This window comes from Felis catus, chromosome A1 (genome assembly GCF_018350175.1).
Source record: "Felis catus isolate Fca126 chromosome A1, F.catus_Fca126_mat1.0, whole genome shotgun sequence".
NCBI classification, from domain to species: domain Eukaryota; kingdom Metazoa; phylum Chordata; class Mammalia; order Carnivora; family Felidae; genus Felis; species Felis catus.
This window is the reverse complement of record NC_058368.1, coordinates 205,092,900-205,111,265: the sequence shown is the minus strand read 5'-3', so window position 1 is coordinate 205,111,265 and position 18,366 is coordinate 205,092,900. Positions and strand designations below refer to the sequence as shown.

At 38.1% G+C, this 18,366-nt stretch overlaps 1 long non-coding RNA gene across 1 annotated transcript in view; it reads right to left on the bottom strand.

Annotated features, from left to right (window-relative positions):
* Positions 1-204: 204 nt before the first annotated feature.
* The window catches only part of LOC109491814, an 85,450-nt gene continuing 67,288 nt past the window's right edge, over positions 205-18,366 (bottom strand). The window contains exons 4-5 of the long non-coding RNA XR_006585495.1: positions 8,013-8,082; positions 205-1,696 (exon numbers count right to left, since the gene is read on the bottom strand). This is a non-coding gene — a long non-coding RNA (uncharacterized LOC109491814). The remainder of the gene's footprint in view (positions 1,697-8,012; positions 8,083-18,366) is intronic.

Sequence of the window (18,366 nt, the reverse complement as noted above, 5' to 3'; positions counted from 1 at the left end):
GACAAGTTGTTGTGTAAATATGAATTCTTACTTTTGCTCTCATAAGATTCTCAAAGAGGAGGCTCAGAAAAATTTTGGAATTACTATGTTAGATTTATACCAGGATTTGACACCAGGTTAAATATGTTCCATGGTAGAAAGAGTTGTTCCTGTTACTATGGATGTAATTTAGAAAGGTGGGGGGGGGGGGGGGAGGGCGGTTAATTGGGCCCAAGGCACAAATTCCTATTTTTAATTGAAATGACTTCCACAAAGGAATGCTAAATATCCAACTGTCAGTTGAAATTAACCTTTGAAAAGAATTGTTTCAAAAGGGAAGTTCTGGTAGCAAGTTTTGATAAGGTCTTATTTAAATGGAAGGGTTGGTTTTTAATTGCTCTTATTACCTGACTGCTTACAGGTGTAGCATTGTCTATTTGCCAATCAATTAAAGGGGGGAATTCAAGCCACTTTTTTTAGGAGGAAACTTCTCCATGTTATGATCAAGATCAAACACAAAGTGTCATTTCTTTCCCCATTTTTCTCTTTGTGGCAGTTGTCAAATTTGGTTACTCTTTGATTTGATCCCTTCTTCCTGTGTTTTCACCTTTGAAAAGATTTCAGTTTGCAACGAGTCCAAGCTACATTTCAGGACCTAATTTTACGTGCATGGTGTCAGCAGCATAGATAACTTTTCAGAACCTTTTCTGACAACCGGAAACATCATAGACTCCTTAGGATTTTATAAAATGACCAAATTTTACCTAAGTGCTAACTTAACTCTATAATGGTCTGCAATAGCTACCATTGTCCATAAGTGTAAAAGAGACTTCTTGTGCTAAAAGGAGACCTCTGGGTATTTCATGGGCAATAAAGGGCAGCTTTTAAAATTCAAATGCATTTTATTTAACTCCATTTCTTATAATGTTATAGACTTTCACTGAGCGCCCACATGAGGATGACTAGATGGCATTTATGAAAGGATGTGAGATTATCATGCCTCCAGAAGAAATCATATACTCAAAGATCTAGGCATTAAACTCACCCATTTTATAGCATATAGGCAACAATAAAAAAATAAAGTGGCAGTGCTTGGTCCTTAAGCTCCCATGGCCACGTCACTGTAATTGGATGCCAGCTGCAATAAAAAACGACTTAAAATCTAAATGCCTTTGCAAAGACAACCACAAGTAGCCTGGTTTACATTTCTCTCCAGTTCTCTTATGCCAGCTTGTCCTAACATATGCTCCTTTCTTTGCCTGCTTGCCTCTGAAGTCTCAGCATCCTTCAGGCTGAGGTTGCTTGTGTTCCCACAATGACAAAGTCAACTATAAATATTGCTCTCTCCTTTGCTATTATTTAAATCTAGGGAAAGTTTGACTAGCCACAGGAATGAGGAATTTGGATAGAATAATTTTTATTTCTAAATTTTCTTTACAAAATTGATATTTCGCATGGATTAGTATTCATCCATGTCATCAGTATAACATTTTCATTATTCTTAAGAGAAGAGATTTGGGTTTGAAGTGGGGGGTGGGGGTGGAGGGCTTGAGAGAGCTAGTAGTAATGCCATTCTGATGCACCATCTGGGTTCTTTAACTTTTGACCTCTTTTGACCATGCATACAACATTCCAAAATGTTTTCTCAATTCTTCCCTCCATTTTCCTCTTCTTTCTCTGCTCTCCAATGTCCTCCACTGCACAAACATAGTAAAATCTGAACAAAAGAGGAATGAGAAATATTCCATTCTTCAAGTCCCTGGTTTTGTCAGTCATAGTAAACTTTGGACAGGAGCTCTTCAAAAGGCATAGATCATAGAGAAATTTCTAGCATTTTGTTCTCTGAAGTACATTCACACATATGTTCACCTATTCATGCTTTCAAATATCTTTGAGTACCCCAGTAGTTCTTAGGGATAGATAAGGATACATGCTACTTCCTTTAAGGGACACATTGTCTCAATTCCTTCCATAAAATGAAACCCAGGACTTAAAGTAAGGAACAAACAAACAAACAATAACAAAATAGAGTTGGAATGATTTATTTCCTCTCCTTTCACATATCAAACCTTACCGTGTCACTATCTAGCACCTTAGAGTTTGAGGAACACTAAGTGGATGGATGGGGGGATGGATGGATGGATAGATTAATTGACATTGACTGTTGACTGAATTCAAAGTCCTTAGCACATAGTCCTGGGTTTTCCAAAGAGGGAGCTTGAGCTTAGAAAGAAATCATATAGAAAGTTTGAGTTTTCTTTGTATATATAAACAATATGTTACATATATGATTACATATGTAATATATATTAAATATAACACATTACATTTAATACATTGCATATGTATTTTATATATGTAATATATATTACCTAGATAACATTACATATATATTAAATATGCACGTACACACATATACATATAGACATACTCTTTATATATACACATACATATATATGCATATATATTCCCAAAATAACTTCTCATACTGTGTAGTTTACAGAACGAATGTAACTCCTTAATTTTTCAAGAGTTTTAGGTGACTTTGTCCAAGAAGACAGAGTTAATGTCACAGCTGGGACTAGACTCTGGTTCCTGGACATATGATGCAATGTTTTTACTTCTAGATGTTTCACCTTTACCCTTTTAGCCATATTGTTTCCTTTCTTCATTATTGAAAATATTTGATATAATTTAATCATTATTAATTTATATATTTAATTAATACACATTAATTAATAATTTAATAATTATTCTTCTAATTTAGCCTCAGAAAGCCAGTCACTGATATTTCTCAAAGGCATACAGAAAATGTAGGATTAGTGTCGTAGACTCTAAGTCTGAAGTTCTCTTTTGGCCAGCAAAACAGTGGGATGCAGGATGAAAAGTGAGAGATGGCTAAGGTCCAGGAGAAGACAAGAGCCCTGAGTAAGTGTCCTTGCCCCGGTTTTATTAGGATCAGAAGGCTTACAAACGTGATGGGCATGCACAAAGAGACCATGAGCATGAGGGAAAAGGGGGCTTTTGAAGATATATGGTGTTTGGGGTTTGGGTTAATATAAAACAAAATCCTGGCACTGGGCAGATGGTTGTTAAAGGCAGACAGGAGGTGCTGTGTCTGTTTATCTTAGCTAGCCTAGGGGATAAGACAGGTAAGGGGAATAACCTCAGGGTTAACAAGGCATCTTTTCTTTTGTTAGTCAGCTCCACTCTGGGGAGCATCAAACGCCCCTCAGCGTGTGGTCTATAGCCCTATTTACCTGCTTACCTAATTTGGTCCTTCCTTCCTGTGAGAGCAGCTTTCTGCTATAGTACTAAATTGGGGGGTTGTTTTTGCCCTGAATCTTGCTTACCTCATATACCTTTGTATTGGGGGCCTTTGCCCCCCCAATTCTGGGGCCTCTGCACCCCCTCTCTATTCTGGGGTGCCTTTGCACCTCCCTATTCTTGGTGCCTTTTCACCTCCCTATTCTGGTGTGCTAATCTTGTTTACCCACACTTAGGTGTGAGCATCCTATGACTTTGTACTTCTTTATGCCTTGTTACCCCATTGGTGTAAGCCCAGGGGATTCCTAAACTTATTCCCTACAGATTAGGATTTCTTGTGATGAAAGAAGTGGAAAATTAGTTGTCATAAGGGAAGACCAATGACTGTAATGCCTCACATTTTTACAAGTCTAAATAAAATTGACCTTTGCTAAGTCTCAAAAGGATTGACTATGACTATAGAATATAAGCAACAAACAAACCAGCAAACCAACAAACAAAAACATCTGTCATACTGAGACATGGAAATTGTGGCATATCTTGGACTTTTTCCAACCAACTACCAAAGTGAGGAAGAGAAAATTATATAGATTTCCTGAGATGTATCCATAAAGAAGTCATTGTAATTTTAGCAAGATTTGAAATCTCGAAGTCAGTAGTGTTGCAGTTGGCAGAAAGGTACTGAAGCATAGTCTGAAATCACACATACTTACCTGAATTCCACAAAAGATTGAAATGAAAAGTAAGGTAGAAACCTATCAATTTGTTTGTGTAGACCTAATTCCACGGTATACAAATTTGTTGAAATATAGGCCAAAACAATGAGCTCTGTCTTCCTAAGTCTCAGCCACCAGACAGTGTCCTGTCTAGCTATCAGGGTTCCAGCCCTTTCCCTGAATTTCTAGCCAGGCCATTCTGCCTGTTTTGCTTATGTGCCCCAACATGAAAGGTCAAGAAAAATTATCATGTTCCCAGGTAAAAACTAATGCTGACATTAAGTGATTCACGTAAAAAGAGGAAGGTCCCAAACATGTTTACTCTGCCTGTCGGCTGCCTACCTTCTGTATTTTAAAGGAATCTGTGTCCCCCACACCCCTTGCTTCCAAAGTAGTCATTTTGATGCATATGCCTGAATCCCAATTCCATGTCCCCATCCTCTGCCATGGCAAAAATTAGACCCATGTTGGCAACCTGATCCGTAGGTTGGCCAACTTGGAGAAAAAAAGACCAACAATTGGCTTAGGCAGTTAGATTCCCTGTTTGAAAAACTGAATGGAAATCAAAGGGAAAAAAAATACTCATTTTAAAGCAGAAAACCTAGAACACTCCAGACAGGTTGAGAGCAGCTGAGTGTTGCTAATGGCAGGGCACCAGAGTGACAGTCTTTAAGTTTTCTGTTTATAGGCATTTAGAGCCTCTTCCATCTCTAGCATTGAGCCCTTGCATTTTTGTATATTTCATCTGGTTTTCACTCTATGAGCATTCTTACAGTAAATTTCCTTTTGTTTAAGTTAGCCTGAATGACTATTTTTCAAACCAAAGAGCCCTAAGATAATACAATGAAGATATCTCAGGTGTTATATGTAAGTGATGAATCACTAAATTCTACATATGTTAACTAACTTGAATTTAAATACAATTTTTTAAAAATGAAAATAAGGAAAGGAAATTAAAATGATCAATTTCTGCCCTAAAGGAGCTCACTCTATAACTGGTAAATCTATGTTTATTTAATTTGATCTAGATAATTACTTTTCCTCCTATTTGAACATAAAATGTAGGGGACACTTCCAATGTAAAACTTTCAATTTTTTTCTGAAAGTAAAACCTGTTAATAAAAAAAATCATCTCATTATCCTATGACTAAACTCTAACTCTGAAAGTGAGCGCTGCAGTTCTTGAATTCATCCTTCTGCTCAGACTGCAGTCCTTAGAACTCCCCAGAGAGACCTCTGTGTCCTCTTGTGAATGCCTCTTGCTGATTCTCACCATTTCCCCCTTATTCTTTAATTATAGACTATTGAGTATGCCCATTTCTCTTACACCCACCTAATGTGAAGCTGGCATCCTGCTGGTTTTCATGCTCTGTCTGATCTGAATCTTTGACATGCCTGGTAGGACAACCAGTCCTGTAACTATTTTTACTGTAGTTTTGATCCTTTGTTGCTTTACCAGGAACAAACTGTTTACCGGGATATTCTCAGACATCAGGGACAGAGCTAGTTAAAAATTATTTTTTATAGGTCTCAACTCAGAGTACATGAGCCTAAAGATAGAGCCCCCAAATCTACATTTTATCTAGCTCAAAGGTGGTGCTGATACAAGTGATTCTTGAATCAACTTTGACAAACACTGCTCTGGGGCACTGGATACCAAATCCAGTAGGAAACCAATGGATTATTATAATCCCCCAGGACCATTTTTAAATGATCTCTTTTGGGGTCACACCCATGAATGTTCTAAATCAATAGCTCTGAAGAAGAAGATGGAATCATGCTAACTGACCTAAAAAGTGAATGGAAAAGCAAAACAGATACTCCTTGGACTGATTACAGCAGGTTGAGTTTCTTCTGGTGTATTTAAGAGTGTGGGCCATTTGCATGAGAATCATCTACTATGCATGTTGCATGTGGACATGCAACTCTCTGGACACAGTGGTCACAATTTCTGGCAGAAGATGGGGAATCTGCTCATTTGAAAAGCTCCTCAGTGAGACATGTGTTCCTGCCTTCCCTTCTTCTAATTACTGATCATCATCCAAGCATGAGAATTATAATATTTATAGATTGTTGCCAAATTTGAAAATGCATCACTTGGCCATGTAAAAACCATTAGAACTGAATTATCTTTCTCATTTCATGAGGTATAATTCACAAAGTATCCCTCTGGATCCTCAGAAAAGTTTCAAAAATTAAATACTATTATCAACATGAATAATGTGTAAGTAGCCTTTTCTGGTTTGGAAGTACACTTTAGTATTTCACAAGAGTCTCTTGGAAGTGTATTAATTTATTGTGTCATTGTGACTCCCTCTTCATCTGCCCAAACATTAACAGAGCCAGAAAATGTCACTGGGTAAGAGTGGGATTGGAGTACTTCCTCAGAGAAGATTATACTTGGTTAAATATGGCCAGTTTTTCTTTTTAAAACTATTTTAAGGAACCAACAGCACAAATTGCCTGGGTTTTCACAAATTACAAATGGCCTCACCCTCCAAAGAGCATATAATTCATATGCCACTAATTTCCCACTGTATAAATCACCTTCAAGTAATTTTTTTCTGTTTGTCCCTTCCTTCCAAGAAACTCCAAAACTTGCCCAAAGTTAGCATAAGGAAGGTGATAACAAAGATTAGAACAGCAATAAATGAAATAGAGAACAACAACAACAACAACAACAAAAACAAAAACAATAGAAAAAATCTGTGAAACTAAAAGTAATGAAACTAAAAGCAATGTCAATAAGCCCTTACCTAGACTGATCAAGAAAATAACAGAAAAGACTTAAAGAAAATCAGAAATGAGAGAGGAGAGATTATAACTGATGCCACAGAAATAAAAATGATCATAAAGGACTATTATGAACAATGACACACAAATAAATTGGACACTTTAGAAGAAATGGATGAATTCCAGAAGCATATATCCATCTGGACTGACCAAAGAAGAAATAGAAAGCCTGAACAGATCAGTAACAAATAAGGAGATTGAATCGGTAATCAAAACCTCCTAAAAAGAAAATTTCAGGACTAGAGGCTTTCACAGGTGAATTAATCCAAACATTTAAAAAAGAATCCTTTTTAAACTCTTCCAAACAATAGAAGAGGGAATATTTCCAAACTTATTTTGTCAGATCAACATCACCAGATACCAAAACCATACAAATGCACCACAAGAAAAAAGACTATAGGCCAGCATCCCTGATGTAAAAATTCTCAACAAAATAATAGCAAACTGAATGCAACAGCACATTAGAAAGAGTTATACACATGACCGATTGGGATTTATTCTTGAGAAGCAAGGATGGTTCAACATAGACAAATCAGTAAAAGTGATATACCACATAAACAAAATGAAGAATTAAAATCATATGATCATTTTAATAGATGCAGAAAAAGCATTTGAAAAAATTCAACATCCATTCATGATAAAATCTCTCAACAAAAAAGGATGTCTTGCCCTTTGCAACAAAATGGATGAAACTGGAGGACATTATGCTAAGTGAAATGAAATAACCCAGACACAGAAAGACAAATATTTCCTAAATAATTTTTTCTCAGTAGAAAGTACAATATAGGCTCATTTCATAGGCTCATTTACATAAAAGGAAACATTTGATAATTTCTTCCTTCTCCAAAGTAAGTATCTGCAGACCAATTGCCTTTTAAACCTTAAAATCCTACATATCCATGAAACGTATTACTAATTCGATTTTTGAGATTTTGAGTAATTAACAGTTAAAAATATTAAATGAAACATTTTTAAAAAATATTATAATGTTATGGGGTGCCTAGCTGGCTCAGTCAGTTAAGCATCTGACTCTTGATTTCGGCTCAGGTCATGATCTCACAGTTAGTGGATTCAAGCCCACACTGGGCTCTGTGCTGACAGCATGGAGCCTGCTTGGGATTTTCTCTCTCCCTCTCTCTCTGCCCCTCCCTGCTACTCTCTCTGTCTTTCTTTCAGAATCAATAAATAAATTTTTAAAAATACAATGCTATTTTCCATAGCAGTTATTTAGACAATAATATGATAAAATGTGCTTACCTCCTTTCTTGGTTACGGTTATATTCTCCCTTCCAGTACGTGTTTGCTTTGTCAAATATCAAATAAAATTCTAGAACAAATTAAGTGAATCATAAGGTTAGGGCCCGAGCTGGCTTCATGGACATGAGACCTCTGCATCTGCACAGAGCCCCTGGCTTAGAAGGGCTTTGTGCTGGTTTTAATGCTCTACTGTCGTTATCTTAAAGATTCTTGAGAATTCTTCAACAAGAGCCCTGTGTTTTCATTTTGCACTGAGTTCCACAAATTAAATAGTCTTACTTGGAAGTACTTTGAAATACCATCAAATGCCAAAGGTCATATTCACCTTATAAGTGCACTTCCTCCATATTAGGATGTATTGACTGACTACGTAACATGGACACAATTTCAGACTACATTTATCTTCATCACTGACGATTGCAGTAAAGTGACCATGAAGCAAAATATTGACCTCCTTAATCTACTTGTTTTGTATCCTGGAAAATTTTATTTGGTCAGCAGCGTTTTCAACATTACATGGCTTTCATCTCACATATTGGGTCCAGCTGATTGAATCAGGTTAGAGTACATCATTCATCTTTTAACAATGAAAATCAGGATGATTAAAAAGTGACAGTTTTAAATATATCATAAAATATAACCAAAGTAATAGAAATTGAATTAATATGGCTCTAACATGATTTTCAAAGGTCTCCAGGCTAGAGTTTGGGCTCAATTTCCTGGCTGGCTTAAAATGAGGCCAAAGAATTTAAATGATGTGCCTGAGTAGAAGCCATGAACAGTGACTGAACTAGTTGGGCCTGTGAGCAGAGAGGCTGCCGTAGATAGGAAGCATTATAGGTTTCTGAACTTTGAAAGAATCAAGAACACAGTTTTTATTAATAAAAAATGTGCGTACTTAATTCTAAGACTTGAAATGGTACCTACCCACTTGGAAAATGTTGTAATATTGATGTTATAGGTTGGGACCCCAGGGGAAGAGACGCTGGGATGGGATTTGCAAGTGGGTGGTGGGTGGCTTATTGTGGAGTGTCTTCAGGAACAGTACTCATAAGGGAGTAAGGGAAGCAGGACTGGGCAGGGGAAGAAGTTGAACTGATGAGTTTGCAACAGAGGCATCAGCCACTCCCACAGGAGCCCTTGGGCTGGTTTAGTTCTTTAGCTATATCCCAAACTAAAACAGGGGCTAGGTTTTATACCCTGAGGAAGGCCCCAGCTTGGAGCAGTCAACAGGCAACACTCCTGTCAGGCAGGAGTGTGGGGGCCTTGGTCCTGCAGAGGGGACCTAGGCTGTGCACCTCAGCATCCACTAGAGTTCACCCCCTACATCACTCAGATCTGCTTGCTTCATCCCCACTGAGAACTCTTCCAGGATTCTGGTTCGTCTCTTTTCCAGGAAGACTTAATATAAGAAAAGTTAGCAGAATAAAACTGGAGTCTCCATGATTATAGCTAGTCTCAGAGTTGCAACTAATTCTTATCATCTTTTTGTTTGACTACCCATTCTAGATTATTCTTATTCTCTGCTAGTCTAGTACCTCTGCTAGTCTAAGGGGATTACCTGAGGGGGTGACCCTGACTCTCATCCTTAAGTTTAGAAGTGCAGCTTCTGTACTTGTCCATTTATTGTCACAATTGGACAAGCCTGCTTCTGCATTTGTCCATTGATTATCAAAATTAGGAGAGAAGCAAGAGACACCACAGTGAATCATCTGAGTGCCAAATATATTCTCCCTGTTACCAGTGTGTAACAAACATCCCTACTGTCTCCTGGTCATTAGGGTCAATTATTTCTGTTGGGACGGTGCTTCTTCCTTGCCTAACTTCTGGTCTTGATACAAGGGAGCAAAAGTGACCAGGAAGAACCAGTTATTTTCCCTCATGAAAGCCTTCTCCCTTTGGAAGCAGATTCTTTGGACCAATAGCGTCTTATAGAGAAGGGAAACACACATTCTTCAAGTGCATCTCTGAAATCAATGGTAAACCCAGCACAGAGAATGCAAGAGTGAGTGTTAGTATAGGGATTATTAGTATTTAATAATATTATAATAATATTAGTAGTAGTAAGGTCAAGGATTAGGAGAATGATTATTGTAGTGATTCAGGCAAAAACTAATGGGAGCCTAAAAGTAAGGCAGCGGCAATGAAGAGGAAAGATCAGCATCTGAAATACTAAAAATATGAAGTAAGCGAAATGAATAGAAGGAGTATTCTAAAGGAGAATAAGAAATTTCAGATAATCCCTATGACCCTAGCTTAGGTTACTGTTAAGGAGGATAGAGGAAACAGGGGAAAGAGCAGGTTTTGTTTTTTATTTGGCTTGTTTTCAAGTTGCCACAGCAGACTTACTATTTTAGAGTCCTATGTTGACCAATCAGTGACATTAAGGGGGCCCCCTGACTCCTTATTTGCTAGTCTCAAACTGCAGGCCTTCTTCAAATGACTTGCACATGAAAGTTGAATTCTGGAAACTGTAACAAGCATAACTTCATATCTTTTAAATGCTTCATACACATTATCTCCTATAGAAATTATTTTAAAGTAAAACTAATACGTCAACCTTGTGTCCATCTTGATTTTTTCAGTTGTCTGTTCCAAACTGGACCCTTTGATATTGAAATCATGCCGGCATCTCAGACTCGGCTCATCCAAATTCAGCTGAGTCCCTACCTCTGCCAGTTTGTCCTCATCTGCAGGCTTTAGCACTTAGAGCCTCTATTTGTGATAACGAAACCCCCATCCTCTCAATTGGGTTTGCAACAATAGCCCACAAGCCGAATTTGATCTACCACCTGTTTGTGTAAATTAAATTTTATTGCAACATAGTCACACTTCATCGATATATTGTCTGTGGCTGTGTTTGTTCCACAGTGGCAGAGTTGAGTAGTTGTGACAGAAACTCTATGGCCCACAGAGCCTAAAATATTTAGTATCTGAACCTTTACAGAACAAGTTTGTGACACCTGCCCTAAGTCAGCCAGGATCAAAATCTCAGAGTCATGTTAGACTCACTTTTCCTTTTCTGTCACCTCATCTGCTCCCTGTCCTAAATGCTACCACCACAGAAGTCTCCCAGTCTCTACCCTCACTGAGCCTAACATACTTCAGCGCTCTGCAAACCCTTGACATGGTCTCTTACAGATCTTCCATGGCCAGATCTGCCCGGCTTCCATTTCTTTCCTTGGTGATATGAGAGGCTAGAAAGAGTCCCTCAGTCTTGCCTGTCTAGGGAGTAAGGGTGGAGGAGGGGGATGAAGGGGTGGATCAGGGGAAGCTTCACAGAAAAAAAGAAATGATCCAGCTGATAAAAAGATAAATGGGCATTTTTTCAGAAAGACAAAGAGGAGGGTAGATGGAGATGTATAGATGAAGCCTGTGAAGAAGGCATTGAGAAAACAAGGTGTCTTCAGATTGTCTGGTATCTTCAGGTGTCTTCACATTGGTATTGTGGGAAAAAGTAGTTAGCATTGTGGGAATGTAGTGTCTGTATAGAGGAAAAAAATGGTCTATATTACCTAGGGCATGATCTGTTTCCTGGGTCAAGCTGAGCTGCCATTCTCATCATCATGAAGGTACCATAATTAGCTCCCAAGGGATAAGACCTGCATGCTTTTCAGATGGTAAATTTGAAAGGAATTATTTTCTGATTAAAATAAAACCTTACTTATCTTGATATCAGACTTCCAGGCAATTTAGTTATCAATTAAACAGTGATAAATTCACAATTAAAGAGGAAAAGCCTCGGAAGTAGAAAATAAGACAGTGCCGGCATATGTTCTATACCTATTGGTATGGTTATGGGTAAACTTACCCTCTTGCCTTTAAAAGCATGATTATGATTTGTTCTGGCCTGTGGATTAAAAGCAACAGGGAGTGTGTTGGTTGAGAATGAGGATCCAGTGTACTGGGAAATTGTGTTAGATGGAAAATTCTACAAACTCAAAACCAGGCTGGTTGGGCTGGGAGCAAGAAACCTTCCACTCTTTAACATCCCTGTAGAACTCCCCTCCCTTATAGTAAGATGGACCTTCAGCAAATGGGGATGTAGCTACCCGTACTTTCAGGCTTTTCAGAGGCTAACTCAAACCTCCTTTTCTAATCTAACCTCCTAGTCCCTTCCTTGCCAGACGTGAGCAGAGAAGGAAACAGAGGTGCTGCATAAGGATCCAACCTGGTCCCATGACATGCCTGGCACCACTCATTGCTCTCACCTTGCCTGGTCCCATCCACCAGACCCTAGCCAGCTTGAGAGTCACCATCTGCTCTGTCTCATAGCATCTTTGCAGGTATATTAATTTGCTAGTTGCCATAACAGACTACCACAAACTGAGTGGCTTAAAACAATGGGAATTTATCATCTCATAGTTCTTCAGGCTAGAAATCTGATGTCAGGGTGTCAACAAGGCCATGCTTCCTCTGAGGTGCAAAGAGGAATCTGTTCCATGCTTCTCTGTAGCATCTGGTAGTTTGTTGGCCATCTTTGGTGTTCCTTGACTTCTGCATTACCCATGATTTCATGCTCACATGATGTTCTCCCAGTGTGTGCATCTGTGTCCAGATTTCCCCTTCTCATAAGGACTCTGGTCATCTTGGATTAGGGGCCCACTCTACTCCAGAATCATGTCACCATACTAATTATATATGCATGACTCGATTTCCAAATAATATCACATTCTGAGGTATTGGGGTTTTAGACTTTAACGTAAGAATTTGGAGCTGGGACACAATTTGATCCATAACAGTAGGGTTCAGAGAAATGACAAATGTGAAAGCACCCTAGAAACTTAAATGGGATATATAAATACTACTGTGGGAGAAAGGACAGAGCCTTCTCTATTTTCCTGACATTTGCACAAAGGAATAAATTTCACCACTACCCCTACACGGTCAATGTGGAAGGAAATACTTCTTGCTTTTCTCTTTCCACAGGGTTCTTTCTCATCTGGAGCAGAGGATGAATCATTCGTTAAAAACAATAAAGATTATATATGAGAAAATAGAATTTTGAATACAAGATTATAGATGAGAGTGAATATTTGTATATAAGGGGCAAATGAAAGTTGAAGCTACACTGTAAGTGTTCCTGTCACATAAGAACTGTTATAGTCACTCTAGTGACTGCATTTCTGTGTGTCACTGTGAGCTTTGTATGGGACACGGTGCTAAGCATTTTGAATATGCTATCTTATCCACATAACAATTCTGTGAGCAATGTTGTTATGCCCAGTTTAGAAATAAAATGATGACGTTGAGGTTCAGACACTTCACCACTGAAAGTTACCCAGCTAGGAGGCTTCAGAGCTGGCAGTGCAGTCTAGGTATCTGAATTTGTAGCCCCTGCTCTAACCACTATTCCCTGCAGAGAGCTCAGAATGGGTGGGTGGGAGTGGAAGAGAGGGAGAGAAACAGGATAAGTGTGAACATTATAAAGGGGGAATCAAGAGGATTGGGAGCAGGCTAAATTTGGTAGGAAAGAAAGAGTTGGTAGGGTTCACTGAGGTTTCTTTCGAGCTTGTATGACAGGAGAATCGATAATAATTTTGACAGAAGTGAGGATGTACAGAGAGGGAGCAACTGGGGCCAAGAGAGAGGCAGGGTAGGGGTGAGCTCAGTTTCAGCCATGCCCCGAGTGGGCCTCATAATCCCAAGAGGAATAGTCAGGGAGCCCGTGGTGCCAGCAATCCAGTAATCCACAGGCACAGATGCAGAAGAAAAGTCAAGTGTTGCAACAGACACAGGAGAAGTTGGAAGGAAATGGAAACATCAGGTTTAAATTTTCTCAGTTCTAAATTTTTAGAGCTTTTTCTTACAAGAAGCCACTTCAATCGTGTTTATTGATGATTGGTGAGAGGGTGGGGTGTGAATTATTTTTCTTCATCACCACTGCCCCGTTCAAATTCAATCTTTTGAGATTAAATATCTCCCCCATTTTTTCTCAAGAAAAGGCAAAACAACTTAAATTACAAAGTATCCAAGAAAAATAAACCTCTATTCCTTATTCATTTCTATTAATGTCTTTTTCTCAAAGCATCAAGGGAATTTAGCATTTTTCTTTGTCTTTTTACTGGTTTGTTGCATGGTTATTAGGTACTTAATGTAATTTCTATTTCTTGTTTTTCTAGTTGTAAAAGAAATCTTTGACCATAAAGAGATTTTGTGAATTTATGAACATAGGGAAATAACATGTTATTTTCTTTCACATAAAACTTTTATGGAATAAATATTTATATAAATCTGCATACATACATATTAAATTAACTCATTTGTTTGTGGGGGAGAAGATAGTACCAGGTGATTTCTTATAATGTAAATGCTGAATCACTACCTAATGAATCACATACTTAAAAATGCTGAGAACATATTGACATCCTGACAGTTTGTGTCATCTCTTCTACCCTCACAAACCCTTCTTCCTTCTGTTGTCAACTGCTATACCCCACAGAATGAAAACTTTCTACATCATCTTTCCTTTATCTCTGTCCCTGCACCTTCCAGGAGCTTGCTAACTAGACTAAAGTGGTTAGTCTCATTTGTTCTTGTTCTTTCTTTTTGCTTTATTTGGTATAGTGCAATAGTGTGTTGCTAGCTCTTTGTTGATTACCGTCCTCTAATAAGCCATGAGCAAGTTATCATTGTTTCAACCTTAGAGCAAATCCCTACACATGAGAGAGACAGAAATTTATCATTCCCAGTGTATCCTAAATGTGCTCTCAAGACCCGCACATCAGTGTTGCCTGGAAAACTTGTTAGATATGCAAATTCTTGAGACCCACTGCATCAGCAATTTGGAAAGGAGGCATTAAGCCCAGAAATCCTCATTTTAAACAACATGCACCCTGAAATTTGAGAACCACTATATTAAAGTAACTGAATTTACTCGACATAGAATGAGGGTTGTTCCTGAAAGAACAAAATTAATATTCCCTGCCTCTTATCAGGAAGAACTGGGCTTCATCAAAAGGGCTTTTGCTGTTTGATTATTTGTTTTAGGAGGAGAAATGGTGACCTGCCTCTGCCATTAGCTGAGTAACCTTGGGCAAACCTCTTAACCTTTCTGGGTTTCATTTTCATCTATAAAATTAGAACCTCAAACTATATGGTCTCTATGGCATGCTCCCAATTCTAATAATTTACATTCTAACTTTTGCTACAACAATTTCTCTTATGATTAATAGCATTTATTTTTAAGAGGGCAGAACAGAATTTGCATCAGAAGGTGATATTAACATGTGTATGTGGTGTGAAATCCACATCTTTGGCCTCTCTAGGTAAGCAGTCTATCAAGCGTATTTTGTACCAAAAAAAAAAAAAAAAAAAAAAAAAGAGTTACATCTCTATAGTAGATATAGTAAACTTTTTGTGTAAAAGGCCAAATAGTAAATATTTTAGGCTTTGGGTATTATTGGTCTTTGCAACAACTACTTAAGTCTGCTGTTGTAACATAAAATCAGCCTTAAACAATATGTCAAGGAGTGTGGCTAATTTCAATAAAACTTCACTTATAAAAACAATGGTGGGCTGGATTTGGCCCGTGGCCCATAGTTTGCTAACCCCCTGCTTTATAATGCATTCATTTAAAAAATGTAAAAGATTTAACCATTTCCTCTTGGATTGCTTAGTCATTAGTCAGCTATTTAATTTCCAGTTCACTAACAATCCATTAGCTTATTGCAGTGATCAAAAGGAACCAAAAAATATAAAATGTTACTTTCCTGCCTTGATGGTGATTGATCTCTAAACAATCAGCAAAGCATTGTGTTGACCCGACCCAGCTTTCTGCCTAATTCCCCACCTTAAAGTCCAATGGAAACAAATGTTCTGCTCTCACAGACTCACTTTAAATAGTTTGGGTTTAGTGTTCCTACCATGTCACAGGGCATACCAAAAGAGAAATTAATTTACTTCTATAGCTGTGGATCTTACAGTGATCATTTAGCTGATAGTCTAATATAAAATTCTTATCCAAAGACTGCCTCTGGAAAATAGGTTATTAACAATCTGTCTTGTCAAAATTTATTGATAAGACATCCTTAACAAGGCTCCTTTGTTTGAAACCTTGACTGCAAAAGGTAAAGATACCATTGCATTATTGTTACAGCAAGTCGCAACATGCAAATAAATTCAATACATGCTGTTAATGACTTTTCCCAATTAGCAGGTTAGTGAGCCTGGGTAGAGAAGAAAGAACCCAGATAGTGCTTTAATTCTTAGTGGTGTGAATGCATCATAGAAACACAAGCAATTGGGCTCATTTCATAAATGGAAAAAGAAAAAATAACACTAGACATCTTTCCAAGTATAACAAGAAAACATGTTGGGTAATTTTGAAATTTCCCACCCTTCACTCTGGTCCCAAGTGAAAGCATATGCCAGAGCAACAGCTTGAACTTATTCTGAACTTTGAGTTAGATTCATGCTAACTTTCCTTATTTTGTTATTCTTTCAGTACTATCTGCATTATCTTTCTGTGCCTACTTACAGTTACTCCTCAACTGAGCTTTTGTAGAATACAGTGCTTAATGGAGGGTCAAGTCTTGGACTGTTGATACTTCCACAAACTTGATAAACATGTTGTCACTGTGTGCTGAGTAGAAAATGGGCACTAGAGAGATAACAGCCTATTGTGTTTTAGAATGATTTCCAATAGGCTTTATTTCCAGAAGGTATTAGTGAAATGAGAAATGAAGATGGGATTGAAGTTATGTGGGTTTACGTGTATGCATCTGAATGTGTAAAAGGGCACCTGTAATCCACCTACCCCTGCTTTTTCTAAGAAGGATATAATATGGTCTATGACTCTTTCTTCGGTGACATTTCATTAGATAAATTTATCAGATTCTTTGGTTTCACGGGTCACATTCTAGGCCTAGATACTTTCCAGTGGTTATTGTTTTAATCACAAGGCATGCTACAGTGGACATCACCCATATTCCTTGTATATTCACTGATCAAATTTATGCTGGCAGCACTCTACTACAATACCCTGCCACATGGCTTATTCTCAGCCCAAGTATGGGACAAGCCAGAAATGTTGGGGAATTAAATCTTCCAGGAGCAGCTCTCACTCAGGCATGGCTGACGTTGAAGAATAAATATCCTAACCTCCCCAACCTGTCAGGTTTGATAAATCCAGGTGTGTTCTGTATGTAGTTCCCCAGAGAGACTGGGTGCCAGTTGCTCCCAGCAATAATCTGCTTGATAAGGTACTTCATTCCCTTCTCTGTCTTATTTTCTGCTCCCCTACTGATTCCCTCTGAGATGGCTCCCTAAATAAACCACTTGCACTCAAATCTTTGTCTTAGCATCTGCTTCTCAGGGGACCCAAAGCAGATACTTAGGAAATCTTTTACACATTGGTACAAGCATTCAGTAAGTTCAAGTTCAACTTTCTTCTCTTCTTGATATTTAATTAGTGAGGTAAACTGAAAAGAAGATGGTGATTAGAGCTCAAAAATGGGTTCACCACAGGTCTCTCAAATCTCTATCTCTGGAGATGTCACAAGTTGAGATAGATGCTTTGCAGCCTGAAATGGTTGTGGTAATACTTATCTGAATCTCGGGGAAAGGACTCAGATTTCCAATTTATACAGCCTGGCTGGATTTGACAAGTCAAAACATTATAAGAAGTATTTTAGTCAAAATTGATTTGGATCTCCCTACTCTCTATCTGTTGAATTATGTTGTCTGAAGATAAAGAGATAAAGGTCTCAATGTTAAAGTTACTGAACTATACTCATGCTTATCAAAAGCAGGGTTAGGATACTTATTCTGAAACATATTGAGTTCATAATATGTGTCAGGGCCTCCTTTGATTCTTATAATGACCTGTAAACTTAGTGATATTACAAACTCCATTTTACAGATGAGAAAACTGAGGCCAGAGAAGTTAAGTAATTTACCTAAAATCACATCCAGTAGAATCAGGTTTCTAGACCAGAATCTTCTCAGCTGGTGGTCCAAACCCTTACCCACTAAGCTCTTCTGCCTCTGCAGAGGCTCCTTCCTTAGCTATCAGCTATCAGATACATGATGAGAGAAGTTCTATATATGGTACAATCATGACATAGGGAGAGACCAACTTTGGACCCAGAATAAAGAAACATAGATTTTAGGGGCAGTTGGTTGTGTGATAGACAACTTTTTCCATTCCTTTAAGTCTTATTTCTCCTATGTAAAATGAAGATGTTGGATTAAATACTTCTAGGGTACCTTGCAGTTACAAAATTATACTGCATTTTCTTTGGAAAACATTGGAAAGAAGGTTTTCTCTTCAAACTGCTATAGTTTTATTAATGTACCAGAATTGTCAGCACCTACAGTTTTCAGAAACCCAAACTGAGATGTAGCACTGAGT